Here is a 14801-nt window from a genome sequence, read left to right as displayed (position 1 = left end):
TAAATTCTGCCCAGATATAAAGACATTCAATTCCCATTTTCTTCCTCTATATTTGGATAATCAAGTGTCTTTAAATAAATTCCACACTCACCATTATAGTGAAACTGCTCTTGAAAAGGTCACCAATGACCTCTTGATTGATGTGTCCAACAGCTTCATCTAATTTCACATCTTGCTGAACCCCTGATCCATTGGACAGCTTGACCACTTTCTTATTCTTAAAGTGAGCCCCTTCCTTGGCAGATGTCACTGTTCTTTCTACTTCTCTGGTCCCTCTATTTTCCCTTCTCTTTCTGCCCTTCAACCATGGATGAACCCCGACACTCTGCCCTTTGCCTTTTCCTTCTCATCTCTCACTAGGAGCTTTCCCTGAATGCTTTCTCCACTTCTAAGCCTCCACGGGCCCGAGTGATCCCCACATCTGTGTCTCCCGTGCAGGTCTTTCCTCAGCATCAGATCCACCTATCTCTCTGTGCACAGAACGTGCCTACTTGGACGTCCCTTCAGGACTGTAGACACCATTATTTCTAAACTGAACTATGTCCCCTACAAATTACTTGTCCTCTATGACACACCTCGCCACTCACACTAGCCCTCAGCTGGAAACCTCAGAGTCATCCTCAGCATTTCCTTCTCTCCCAACATCCAGTTAATCACCACCAAGTATAAGAATGTCTGTATTCTCAGGAGTCTGTGGCAGCTTCCTCGTGTTCACGGCCATGGCCTCTGTTCGTCATCTCTGTATCGCAAAAGCCTCTCATGCACCTCGCATCTCTTCCCTTCCCAATCATCTGCATTGCTGTTAGAGTGGATTTTCTAAAAGCAAATTGAATCAGATTGTTGGATTTGAAATTTTCCAAGCGGATAAATGTGTGTGTGAGAGGTGGATGGGTGGGGAGACTGTATCAGCCCATCATGCCCTCCAAATAAAGTTCACACTTTAAAACATGGCATAGAAGGCCTCTAGTCACTCTGGGAACAGACTGGATTTTGTGTGTCGTCTCCTACCGTCTCCCCTCCACCTCCCCTGCATCCTCAGCTCGACCTCCCGGGGACTCCTCTTTCCCTCTGCCGTGTCCTCTGATTAGGTGCCACACCCCCATTCCCCAGCATTCTGAACGCCTAGCATCCTCTGGTTCTCACATCAAACTGCACTTCTTCCCCAAAGCATGCCCTGAGCCTAGGACTAAACCAGGGTTTCTCATCCTCGGCACTGTTGACATTTAGGGCTGGATCGCTCGTTGCTGTGGGGCTGTCCTGGGCATTGCAGGGTGTTTAACAGCACCCATGGCCTCTGCCTGCTAGAGGCCAGGAGCTCCCCTCCCCCACAGCTGCGGCAAGGAAAACATGGCCAGAGACTACAGAATATTCTCTGGGGGACAAAATCGTCCCACCACCCCCGTTGAGAACCACTGAGCTAGACTGAGTTCCCTTCTTATCACCCCATAGCTCCCTGTTCTTCCCCAATCATAACACCCATGGCGCGTTTTTAAAATGACTCGTCTGACTGTCTCATCTGTTTCAACCGACTGTTATCTCCAAGAGGGCATCTCCCAGGGCCTGGCACCCAATAGGCATGCAGTGTAGCTTCATGAAAGAGACGGCTCCATGATGGGAGCAACCTTGCTTGTCCTCTGCCTAGTGCCCCGTATGGTGCTAGCACACAGTAGGGCTCATAAATATCTGCTGAGTGAAGGAACGACCGAAGGATCCCATTCAAACACTCGTTCCCCTGTGAAACTTTTAAGTATCCGAGTGAACGTTAGAATCTTTTCTTCTCTTTACCCTGTAAGATTTTGTGCATGCCCCTGTCCTCCAGCACTTATTCCACTGAATGATAATTACAACCAACTTGTTAAGAAATGTTGGTAGAAATTAAAGCGTGCTCTCTCTCTTCAGGCCTTTTTCTAGAAACAGGAAAACTAGGTCCATTCCTGTTTCCAGGGATCGCATGGTCTCCCTTTTCCTTAAACTGCTACACCTGTTCTGCCCCCGGCTGCTCTCAGCCACACCCTCCATGCACCCTCCATACCCCTCCATACACACCTCATCCATCCTCCTCAGCTGACTTCAAAGAGGAGGACGGTCTCAGAGCTGCTGAGAATTAAGAACCGACTTCCACTTCAAGGCCCCTTTTTGCCCTGCTCTCCCCTGACTGTGCTCCCAGCCCTGGCAATGAATTCTGAGAGGTCTTAATAACATGGTGGTCACTCACAGCCTCTCCCGCTGGGAGATGGGATGGGAAAGACCACCTCTGCAGCATGCCCATCCCTGATGACTTGAAATGCAAGAGGCCACAGTGGGCTCCACGGTGGAAACGAGCCTTGTATTATTCAAGTGAACAAAGCGGTGGTCAAGAAGGAGAGCAGCCTGCTTGGGAAAAGAGATCAGGAGTCAGAGAAGAGTTGGGTAGCTTTTTCTGCACAGTAGACGGTTAATATGCATTTTTTAGTCGCAAAGGCCTGTAGGGAGAAGATGCCGAAGTTAATATTTATATTTGGCACCCAATCCTCCGCATAAATAACAGCACGGAGGCCCGGTGTTTGGTTTGAGGTCAGCTCCGTTTAAACAGCCAGGCCAGGTGCAGACCCACACGCTGGACCTTTGAACTCACTGTGTAGCAATCCAGATGTTCAGCAGAGGTGATGAACTTGGGTCACTGATGATGAGAGAGTGTGCAGTGTTCTTCTAGCATCTTCCACGGGGAGCCCTGGACAGTAGACTTGGCCCCGAGCCCATTTTCCTTGCTAGAGTCAAGAAACAGTAGCAGCTGCAGTTGTTGCTAGGGATGAGGGATCATCCACTGGGGAGTTGAAATAGCCAGGAGGGGGAGGTGGGTAGCAGGAAGGAGGTCATGAAATTGACCGTGCTTAGCCGCTGCCCTCATTTGGATTACTTGGAGCCATTCTGCAATGGGAAAAATATTAGGCTTTAAATGACAGCCCTGACAAACATGATCCGTGTGACCAAATCAGTCTCAAAAGCAACTGCTATCATTTATTAATGGAGGACTTGCCAAATCGCATGGTTCTTCTAGGGTTTTCCAAGTCCCACACTTTGCCTCAAAAATGTGCCGAGTGAGAGGGGTTTGAACTTTTTGAATTTAATGCAAAGCACATATGTTGTTTGGGGTTTGTTTGTTTGTTTGTTTTTACAGTTGCAAAATATGTTTTATAAAAAAGAACCATATAGCAATAAAATGGTAATGTAAACACAAACCCTCCAAAAGGATGCAACATATTTCTAATGAAAGGAAACAACCACCTTCGCTTCATCCACAAAAGAATAAAAAAAGATGAAGAGAGGCCGTTTCATTCGCAGATTGTGGAATCCTACCGTTTACTGCTCTCTGAATGAGTATTTTTGAGGCAAGACTTAAAAAACGGGAATTTTCAGAACGAAGCAGCTCCTGGCATAGCGGAAAGGGTGCTGATGTTGGCAGTCAGACAACTTGAATTCTGGTCTTGACTGCTGACCCCCTGCTTCCTGGCTTCCACCCCCAGCACTCCATTCGAAGTGCTCTTGTCAAGGGTACGAGTGACCTTCTAATTGCTAAATCCAAAGGGCATTTTTCAGTCCACTTCTGACCCGACCTCTCTTCAGCAGATGACATAATTGCCCACTCTTTCCTCCTTGAAATCCTCTCACCCTGAGCCTTCAATGACACCATCCCATCCTGGTTATACTCCAGATTTCCCCGTCACTCCCTCTCAGACCCTCTCTAGGCTGTTTTCTTTTCCACCAACGGCTACCAGCAGCTGCCGTGGGCTGAGGTCATGCAGGCTCTGTGTGCATTTTCTTGTCAGCTCCTCACAGCAACCCTGGGAGGTAGGACTTAGTGGTTCCACTTTACAGACAAGGAAAGTAAGGCTCTGAGCGATGAAGCAATCTTCACCCCAGGTCACATAGCTGATAAGTAGCTGGACTGGAATTCCCATCTAGGTTTGTTTGAATCCAGAGTCAAATTCTCAACGACCACACTGCCATTTATCTTCCCCAGGTAGCCCCCTAAATAGGCGTGTTCCCCGGAGCTCTGTGTTTGGCCCCTGTTTCTTCTGTCTGCCCCGTCCCTGTAGAGGTTCATCTACAGCCTTCCTCTCATAGCCCCTCTATGATAGCTTCAAAATACAGCCAAAATCTGTCCTGTGCTCCAAGTTGCCAGCTGTTCCCAAGATTTCTCCATTTGCATGTGCCACAGTCACCTAGTAGAGGTGGTGATGGTGGACTGACGACCATTCCATTCCTGATATTTTACCAAAGTCCGTGATTGCTTAAGGAGTGGGCGCATGACCTGATTCTGCCAGGAGAGATAGCTGGGAATGTCTAGCAATAAGGGGTTATTCTCCCTCTTAAATGGACACATGAAAAACGGTTCCTTTTCTTCTTCTAGATGATGTTGTGCCTTGTAATACTGCAGTGGTGACGACCATCAGCAACCACGAGGGGTAGGTTGAATCCAACAAGAGATGGAGGGAATCTGGGTCCTTAATGACCAGCTGATTGTATCTTACTGGGACAGGGGCTTCCAGCTATGTTAAATAACACATTTTCTCATTGTTTGTATGGGTTTTTGGTTTTGTTTTATTGTTGTTATTTGCAGCCAAAAGCATCCTAAGTGACACATCAAATTCATCATATCTACAACTCAACTCATTATGTCCTCCTCCAAACAGCCTCCCCTCCTATGACTCTATCTCTGTTAATAGCACCATGATTGACTCAGTCACCCAAGTCCGCAACCTGGACATCATCCTTGACTCGTCACTCTGCCTCACCCCCAAAAGTGCAATCATGAATTATGTCCAGGAGATTCTACTATTGAAAATCTCTCGTTTTTTCTTTCCACTTACCCTCTCCTTGTTCTTTTCAGTTCTTTGCCATTTTACTGGTTTTCTGCCCCCTTTCTCAGTTTGACTCAAGCCACCACCATCTATATTGCTCCCAACGAGATTTTTAAAACTCAGTACCAATCCAGCAACTTCCTTGATTAAAATGTGTCGACAGTCCCCTTGTCTTCAAGATGAAATCCATCCAATCCACATGGTTTCTAAGATGCTTCAAGATGGCACTTACCTCTCTGAACTCTCACTTCCACCGCTCCACACATGCTCTAAGTTCTAGCCCACTGATTTTTATGGTCCACGAGCCAAGTGTCACTGCATGTGTGGCTCCGTGGACCTGGGATGTCCTCCCTGACTTGTCTCCCTGGACAATCCTGGTTGGCCAGTAGATTCTTATGCACCTTGGCTTGCCACTCATACAACACAGCAGGTGTGAATTTCAGGCATGCCAGAAATAGCTTCCCTTACTTTCATCTCTCTCCCCTTGATTTTTATTTTGAACCCCCATCCCAACTCAATCTTGGTCCATTTGGTGCGTCCCCTTTCTCTGGCATTGTATCCAAGTTCTAGACTCTCCGGCATTGTATCCAAGTGTCAGGGTGCTGAGGGACGTGTCTGCCTGGTCTCAGGGCATCTGTTCATCACAGGTTGCCATAGAGACATCCCTGGTTTTCTGTTCATGGCCCCTTCCAGTCCAGGAGTCATCTTGGCAATGCCCACTCCATGCTGGGTCCCTGGAATCTCTACAAGGTGGCTTTTGCTGTGCCCGCGTAGGCACCCCTCTGCCTGCTCTGGGGTCTTGCCACCTTCCTGGGGGTTTGTGGACGGACACCCCTGCTCTCTGGCCCTTGCCCTCTCCATCTCGTTACCTCCTTGCCATCTCCCCCTCCTTCAGCACCTGGGAAGTTTTCTTGTCTCAAGAAAGCACATCCATCTGCTTTCTTCTTCCGAACATTTGCTTATTCCTTACTTCCCCTAAACTCCCCTGTGGGAACGTGGAGAGTTTAGAATTAGGGAACGTGAGAGGCAGACACTGACAGGCCTTATTTGCTTGTACTGTGTCACGTTGCTTCCTTCAGGCAGAGAATTAACTGCTTGGGAAAGAGGAAAATGCCAGGAGACAGAAGAACACAGAGGGACCGTTACAATCACCTGACCACTGCTGCCCTCCCCACCCTGCTGTCATTATCTGCTTATGGCCCGTTTCTCCCAGCCCGTGCGTTCCAGCGGCCCAGGCCCGCCGTGGCCTCCCCCTCCCAGGGGTTGTCAGCACCTGGAAGCTGGCACATGGTAGATGCCTCGTAAACAGTTGTCAAATCTAAAGCTAAAAGTTAAGACGAGAGTAGACGTTGGAGCCAGGGAGAGCTGAATGAATCCTGCCAGCTGCCTTCCCGGGGGTGTGACCTGGGGCCAGTTTCCACAGCTCTGTCTGTGGGCAGTAGCCACAGGGAGGTGAGGACTCGAAGAGGAGGTGAGAGACAGTGCTCCTTAAAGCCCTGGCGTTTGTACACCCCCTCCTCCTCGCCTGCCCAGATCCTGGCTCAATTTTATCATCTTCCCCTCACCCTTTGTGTAGCCCAAACTTCTATATCAGACGCCTCTCCTTCGCAGATGCATTTGGTGAGACCAAACGTTTTTGCCCTGACCCTTCCAGGTGGGTCCCTACTCTCCCTCCAGCGAATGACTTTCAGGATTCTTGAGTTCCAGGGATTCAGTTTGTGATAAAGTGCAGAGAACTTGGAATTCTGGTTCTGCCATGCCCTGGCTGTGGGAAGTTGGACAGGTTTCTGAGTCTCAGTTTCCTCATCCGGAAGATGGGAATGATGGTAACTAGACTCAGGCTGCCTGGGTTCACATCCCAGCCCTGCCGCTTTCCAAATATGCAGCTCAGGGCAAGTGACTTTTGTCTTCATTTCCTGTCTATAAAAGAGGCATCGTCATAGAACCCATCTCACAGGATTATTGTTAGCGTTCACTGAGTTAACAAACCTAAATTGTTTAGCACCTCGCCTGTAAGCGCTCCATGTATGTTGGTTATCATGATCCTGCGGTGGCCTCTCTTTAGCTACCTACAATCTTATGACACTTTATTAGTCTGCTTGGGCTGCTGTAACAAAATACCACAGACAGGGTGGCTTAAAACAACAGAAATTTATTGTCTCACAGTGCTGGATGCTAGAAGTCCAAGATCAAGGTGTCTGCCGGTTTGGCTTCTCCTGAGGCCTCTCTCCTTGGCTTGCAGACAGCCGCCTCCTGCTGTGTCCTCACGTGATCCTTCCTCAGTGCATGTGCATCCCCAGTGTCTCATCCTCTTCTTACAAGGACACCGGTCAGATTGGATGAGTTCCCACACTAATGGGCTCATTTTAGCTTAATCACTGCTTTAAAAGCCCTCTCTCCAAATAGTCACATTCTGAGGAACTGGGGGTTAGGGCTTAACATATGAATTTGATGTATGAATTTGATGTAAAGAAACCCCACCATCAGACGTTCTTTGGGGGAGCCTCTTTCTTAACCTAATTCTTGATTAATGAATCCCAGGGTGTTTGGGTTTAGGGGATTTCTTTTGTGGTTTAGTAGAGAGGACCCGCACTCAGAGAAGCAGGTTTTGAAGCTCCAATTTAAAAGCTGCTCATGGGTCTGTGGCCTGCCTGACCCTCAGCGAGCGTCTTCATCCTGAGGAGGAGGATGGTAACTCACATGAGGGTGGCTGTGAGGACCAAGGGTGCAGTGTGGGTGAAACCCTCCACAATCTCCACATCCCCAGGTTTTTGCCTCTGACCTAAAAAGACAGAACTAGATGGATTGTCTTGATTCTCCTTTGCATCCTCAAAATTCTATGACTGTGATTCTAAGGGTGGAAATTCAAGCATCAAGAACAAGCTGCTGGGGAAGCAGTTTCTGGGCCCAAGGCATCAGCAGATATTGTTGAATCAATGAAGGAAATCACACCCATCTTAGGGAGGCTCCCACTCTGCATATTCCCAAGGCCCAAACTGCAGCAGTGCCGATGTGTATCATTCAGTCCCTGGGTTCTGGCACATGTGGCGTGTCTGCTTTGGCAAGAACTCACAGTAACGTGGGCTCGTTAACTAGGTGTGCAAGGGGCAGAAAACCTACTTGTCTTTAAGAGGACCCCGGGATGCTCTGTCAAAAAAGACCACTTGAACTTCCACATCTGTCCACCTTCCTCAGGCTCCCTCCAAAACCGGCTGGTTCTTTTTCAATGCAAGGTGTGCTCTAGAAGGAGAGATGAAGGGATGGAGTCAGAGAGTCAGATGCCGAGTTTGAATTCAAACCCTGTCCCTGGCTCCGCGCACATCACTGACTCAGTTTCTTCATCTATCAAATAGGGTCATAATAGTTCTTGCCTCACTGGATCATTTGAAGTTTCAATGGGGTAACAGATGTAAAAGTGCTTCATTCATTCCACCAATAATTTTTGAGCTCCTGCTACGTGTAGGAACATTTCCCACACTGTTCTAGGCACTAAGGATACAGAATGAAATGAAGCAAAGCCATTGTCCTGAGAGAAATTAAATTCTAGTGGAAGAGTTAGGCAAAAACAGTGCACCGTGCGATGCCAGATCATGATAAGGATGTAAAGAAAAATGAAGCAGGATGAGGGGATGGCACTAACTGGGGGTGATGCCACGTAAGATGGCTTAGTCCGAGAGGTCCTCTCTGAGGAGGGGGCATTTAGCAGCCAGCTGAACCATGAGAGAGATGGAGCCATGGGAACATCGGGGGGAAGAACAGGTAGAAAGGCCCTAAGAGGTGGCTGCACTTGGCAGGAAACTGCAAGAGGCCCGTGTGCCTGGAGCTGAATTGGGAGTGCATGAAGTCAGCGGGCCTTCAAGACTAGGGTCAAGATTCTGGATTTTAGGGCATTCCCTGGTGGTCCAGTGGTTAGGACTCTGCACTTTCACTACTGAGGGCACAGGTTTGATCCCTGGTCAGGGAACTAAGATCCCACAAGCCACGTGGCGCAGCTGAAAATAAAAAAAGATTCTGGATTTTATAACCTCTAAGCATTATATGTAATGTTTAGCTATTAATTCCATTTAGCTCATGACTCGCTCAGGAAAATGTATGATTTATTAATTTTTTATGTACTGTGAGGTTGGAATAAAAACAGAACGTTTACTTTGTCATCTCAAAATTGATTAAGAAGAAAAGATCAACATCCTTGATACATTTTATATTGATATAATAAAGAATATTAAATGTAAAGACAGAAGGAAAATGTTAGAGGAAAAAAATAAAAGATTCTGAATTTTAACCAAAGTGTCATGGGAAGTCATTAGAGGATTTTCAGCAAGGGGAGTGACTTTGTCATCTACATCCTAGAAGGATCCTCTGATTGCTGTTTGGAGAAGAGACTTTAAGGAATCATGGTAATCACCAAGCTGATCGCCAAATATTTCCTGCACCTCTCGGGCACATGGTGGGCTGCACTTTCTGTTGCCAAGTGACCAGTGAGCTGGGGGCAGAAGTCCACGAGTGTCATTTCCAGGGCAAGCAGTCAGTTGCCAGTACAAGACCCTCCGGAGTTCCTTTTCCCTCTGTGTCAGCAACCAGTAATGTTGGAGGTGAAGCCTGGGTTGCAGGGGGAGGAGACAGGGAAAAGAGCTGCAGCTGGCCTGCAATGGGCACATCACTTCAGCAAGAAATCAACCTTTGTCAGGATAAATCATGAAGATTTGGGAGCTGTAACCATAACCTAACCTAACCTATCCTAACAGGTACCAGGAGCAAGAGGGGAAGTAGGAAGCCAGTTAGGAGGCTGGAAGGTGATCCCAGCTCGGACTGGAGTGAAAGCAACAGAGGATGAGGAGTGGTCAGGTTCAGGATATACTGAAGCTTAAGTACAAAGGATTTGCTGACGGACAGGAGGTAGGGTATAAGGGAAAGTGAAGAGTCACGGATGACTCCAGGGATTACGGCCTGAGTAACTGGGTGAATTACTGAAAAGAACACCCAAGAAAGCACAGGGTTACCCACAGTGCTAGGTGCACAGCAGAACTACAAAATGCTAGCTCTGTGGTTAGTACTATGAAGGGAGCAGGCAATGTGGAATGTAGAGGCTTTGGGACCTTTTCAATCCAAAACGATCAAGAGTCAGATTTATTGAGGCATAATTTATATACAGTGAAATTTGCTCTTTGGTGTGACTAGGTCTGAATTTTGACAAATTCATTTTGTCTTGTCACCACCTGCACAGTCAAGATGTAAACTGCTTCCATCACTCCCCCAATTCCCTTTTGCTGCTCCTCCCTTTGCAGTCACATCCTCCTTCCACCCCTAACCCCTGGCAACCACTGATCTGTTCTCCATCCCTGTCGTTTTGCCTTTTCTAGAATGTCACATGAATTCAATCACACCCTGTGGGACCTTTGGAGGCGGCTTCTTTCACTTAGTTTAATGCATTTGAGATTCACCTGGGCTGCACAGATGTGTCAATAGTTGATTCCTTTTCCTGGCTGAGTGGTATTCCATGGTGTGGAGGTACCTACCACTCTTTGTTTCCCATCCACCAGCTGAAAGACATTTGGGTTGTTTCCAGATTTTGGTGATGATGAATAAGTATCTGAGTACAGGTTTTTGTGTGAACATATGTCTTTATTTCTCTTTGTAAATTTCTAGAAGTGGGATTGCTGGCTCATATGGTAAGTGTATGTTTAACTTTGTAAGAAACTGTCAAACCGTTGTTGCAGAGGAATCATACCATATTGCACTCCCACTGGTGGTGTTTGAAGGCGGCTCCATGTCTTCCCCGGCACTTGGGAATGTCAGGATTTTTTGATTTAAGCCATTCGAATGTGCAGTGGTACCTCGCTGTGGTTTAATTTGCATTTCCCTAATGAATAATGATGTGGAGTGTCTCTTCGTGTGCTTATTAACCATTCATACCTCTTTTTTGACAAAATGTCCATTCAGATCTTTTCCTCATGTTTCATTAGGTTGCTTGTTTTTTAATTGTATCCTAAAAGTTCTTCATGTATCCTGGATACAATTCCTTTATCAACTATGTGTTTTGCAAATATTTTCTCCCAGTCTTTGACTTGTTTTTCATTTTCTAAAGTGTCTTTCAAAGAGCAGAACTTTTTAATTTTGATGAAGTCCAAGCTACCAACTTTTTCTTTTATGGGTCATGTGGTTTTTTTTGGTATCATATCTAAGAAATCTTGCTCTATCCAAAGCCACAAAGGTTTGTTCTATATTTTCTTCTGGAACTTTTATAGTTTTAGGTTTTACACTTAGGTCTCTGATCTATTTTGTTTGTTTATTTATTTATTTATCAACGGCTGTGTTGGGTCTTCGTTGCTGCGCACGGGCTTTCTCTAGTTGCGGCGAGCGGGGGCTACTCTTGGATGCAGTGTGTGGGCTTCTCATTGCAGTGGCTTCTCCTGTTTCGGAGCACAGCCTCTAGGCGTGTGGGCTTTAGTAGTCGTGGCATGCGGGTTCAGTAGTTGTGGCTCACAGGTTCTAGAGCGCAGCCTCAGTAGTTGTGGCGCACAGGCTTAGTTGCACTGCGGCATGTGGGATCTTCCCGGACCAGGGCTCGAACCCGTGTCCCCTGCATTGGCAGGTGGATTCTTAATCACTGCGCCACCAGGGAAGCCCTCTGATCTATTTTGAATTAATTTTTGTAAATGGTGTGAGGCATAACCCAGGGCAAATGTGACTTGTGATATTTCCTACTTGTGCAAGAAGCAGATCAATAAAACTTCCTATCTCTGATGAGCACATGCACAGGTGACAGTGTGGCTCGTTGCAAAATCTGGTTAAGGTTCAAACACAGCCCGGTCAGGGAAGCTCCACCTCTTTCTGACTCAGGGGCTGCTTCTTCAGAAGTTAATCCTGTCTTCTGTAACAGCTCCACAGATGTCGCCAGTGATATCAGCACATGCAGGCCTGAGTCTTTCAGTGAAATGAGCTAGGTTTTCCCCAGTTCCTAAGATACTCCAGGTAGTTAGATGCTTCAAGAAACAATGTTCTCTCTTAAACCACTGAAGGAACATTCAGTGCAAAGTAGGGCATTAAATCTTTGCAATTACGATCAAAATCTTAACCTTCCTAGCTTCCGTCCTTCGTGGGTGACTTTTTCAGTCACTAAGTGATACTGTTTTTTCCTTACTGTTCCCCTCAGTAACACCATCTTGAGAAGTTTCATTAAAATTATTTAGATCTTGGTACACTTAAAACATCAAGAATAAAATTGATGAGGAGAGTTAGGAAGCCAATAGAGAATTGTCCACTTGTGATTTGGTCAACTGAGGACATTTTAAGCAAGGCAAGTACTGTCTACTATTGCCAACACTCCATTTAAAAAGGAGGATTTAAGTTACCCAACCCTCCAAGAAAAGAAAAAACTTGGAAGGACATAATCTCAGAATAAAAAATAGTCTTTGCTGAGAACCAACTAATTGGTAATTTACTTGGGTGTAGGAAAGTATTCATACATTTCCCCTTTAGTTTTCTCATTTCACTGCTGGTTGGGGAAAACCTCACCCCAAACCACAGTTTGGACTCAGACCATAGGAAGGTGTAACATGGGTGGGGCGGAGTAAGCCCTAAGGTATCTGGAGAAAGGCTTTTTTTTCTCTCACTTGTGTGTAATACCTTTATTGGGTGTTGCTAAAGTTCAGAGCCCCAGTCTTAGTGTTTAGGTTTTCTGCCTGGAGTAGCACTTGCAAATGTAAAGGCAGGAGGAAGCTGAGCTGATAACATTCCAGACCCTTCCTTTGACAGGCACCAGTAGGTTTTGCTTCTTTCTGGAGCATAAGAAAGGGGGGAAGCTCTTTTAGAACTGCCCTTCCTTGTCCAACTCCCAAGCTAATCTAAAGGTCCTCCCCCTGCCTCCCTGCTCTAAGGGGTCTGCCTCTCCCAGTTCCTCATTCATGAAGGCAGACCAAAGACAGTCCCAGGCAGACAGAGAGTCTTGGTAAACTCATCAGTGGTTTCCATGGCACTCAGGATAAAGACCCCGCTCCCATCTCAGCCCACCCTGCCGTATAGGACGTAGCCAGGGGCTACCTCTCTGGCCCCATCTCTCCTCTCTCACAGGGCGCCTGGCACAGCTGCTCACCTCTGTCTCCTTCAAAGCCCCACATCCCTGAATGCTCTTCCTTTCTCTTCTCCTAGGCAATCTTGCCTTGCTTCCTGTACTTTGTAGCATTTGTCACAATCATAATTAATTACTCTGATGAAGTCTGCCTGCTCAAGTAGAATGTAAACTCCAAAAGATCAGGAATTAAGTCTGTCTTGCTTATCTGATCTTCCCATCCCTGGCATGGGGCAAGGCATGGAGTTGCTGTGCAATAAATTACTGTTAAATGAAAGAAATCCTCTTCAATGCATGTTTACCAGGCACTGTTCTAGGCATTTATATATCACAGTGTGTGTGTTTTGGAGGGGGTGGGGGGGTGTGGTGAGGAGAAAAAGAAAAAAAAATTCCTTGCCTTACAGAGCTTCTATCCTACTGGGTAAAGATCTGCTAAAACAAGATAAGCAAACAGCATGGTATGTCAGATGGTGATAAGTGCAAAGGAGAAAAAAGAAAGGCAGTTAAGGGACACACAGGGAGCTGGTGGACGATACTTTTAGATTTGGTGACCAGGAAAAACCTCATGGAGAATGTGACTTTTGAGCAAAGACCTGAAGGAGGTAAGGCAGCTGAAAATGTGGTTATCTGGGAAAAGAGCATTCTAAGCACAGGGAACAGCAAGTGCAAAGGCCCTGTGGTGGGAGCATGACTTGTTCCTGGAAGAGCCCTTGTGACTGAAGTGGAGTGAATGAGAGGGAAGGAGGCAAAATGTCCAAATGTGGTCTTTTAATTTGCCCTGTGTATCCATGGAATCATTTACACCAGACATTTCTTGGGAAGTGCTTCTAACCAGCGTCTTTTCTAAAACCACGGGCTTCTAATAGTTTTGAAAGCAGTAGAACCCTTCCTTCCAATTAAATATGAAGTGGAAGTTCAAGATAGGAAACAGAGGAGCAGGAAGGCAGCTCTCTGTCAACTCCCACTCATCCCTTCACCCCACACTGGTTCAAGGTTACGCTGTGGCGGAAGATTTGTTCCCCACCCAGCTCAGGTTGAAACCACCGCTTTAGAATCATAGTCTGATGCTCTGCCTAGAGTCATGCTGTTCTCCAGCATGAAGTAGTCTTCTCTGGCTCCTGTAACTATAAGGAGACTTTGAGTAGATATTTACGTCCAACATGTGAACGAACTTAGAGCTTCTACAGTTACAACCACATGGGGATGTGTGGGTCTGATATGTTCCTAGAAACTAGTTCTCTATTCTGGAACTTCTTTTTTCTTCAAACCAGTTTTTAAACTTTTTCTTTTTTTTTGAAAAGATAAAACAGGTCAAACACACACACACACAAATACACTAAAAAAGTCAGTCTCCTGTGGATAACTAAATGACCGTGTATTGGCAATGGAATTTCACACCCTTAAGCAAACAAAAATGAATTACTGAGATAGGCAACAGTATGGATGATTATCACAAATATTTTTTTGAGCAAAAGGTGCCAGCTAGACACTTCAGTACATACCGTGTGACCCATGTGTATGATGTTCAGGCAAAGCTAATCTGAAGGGAGAGGAGTAACTCGCCAGAAAGATGAAAAGATTCTGTATCTTGATCCAGATGGTGCATGCAAAGTTGCAGTGGATACACATAAAAATTCACGGAGCTGCAAAACAATTCGTGCATTTTACTCTTGGTAAATAGTAATAAAGTCCATCTCCTTCCCACTACCTGTGGCTCCCAGCTACCCAGTTTCCCTCCCACAAGGCCACTCCTCCAGCCGGGATTTCTTAATGCCCCTTTTCTCGCAGTACCTTCACGCTAGGGGCAGAATCCTGGGAGCATGCCAGGCAGACATCAGAGGCCAAGGCTGCGGGCACTGTGCCATGGCTTGTGTGCATGCCCCTTGCCTTCC

The 14801-nt window shown here is 46.5% G+C and overlaps 1 long non-coding RNA gene across 1 annotated transcript; it reads right to left on the bottom strand.

Annotated features, from left to right (window-relative positions):
• Positions 1-7358: 7358 nt before the first annotated feature.
• On the bottom strand, positions 7359-14538 carry LOC118904555. The gene is made up of 3 exons (XR_005022011.1): positions 14412-14538; positions 7962-8081; positions 7359-7623 (listed from the first exon to the last, which is right to left on the bottom strand). It is a non-coding gene; the product is annotated as an uncharacterized LOC118904555 (long non-coding RNA).
• Positions 14539-14801: the final 263 nt, after the last annotated feature.

This window comes from Balaenoptera musculus, chromosome 11, assembly GCF_009873245.2.
Source record: "Balaenoptera musculus isolate JJ_BM4_2016_0621 chromosome 11, mBalMus1.pri.v3, whole genome shotgun sequence".
Taxonomy (NCBI): Eukaryota; Metazoa; Chordata; class Mammalia; order Artiodactyla; family Balaenopteridae; genus Balaenoptera; species Balaenoptera musculus.
The sequence above is the reverse complement of the archived record's forward strand: the minus strand, read 5'-3'. Positions and strand labels throughout refer to the sequence as shown.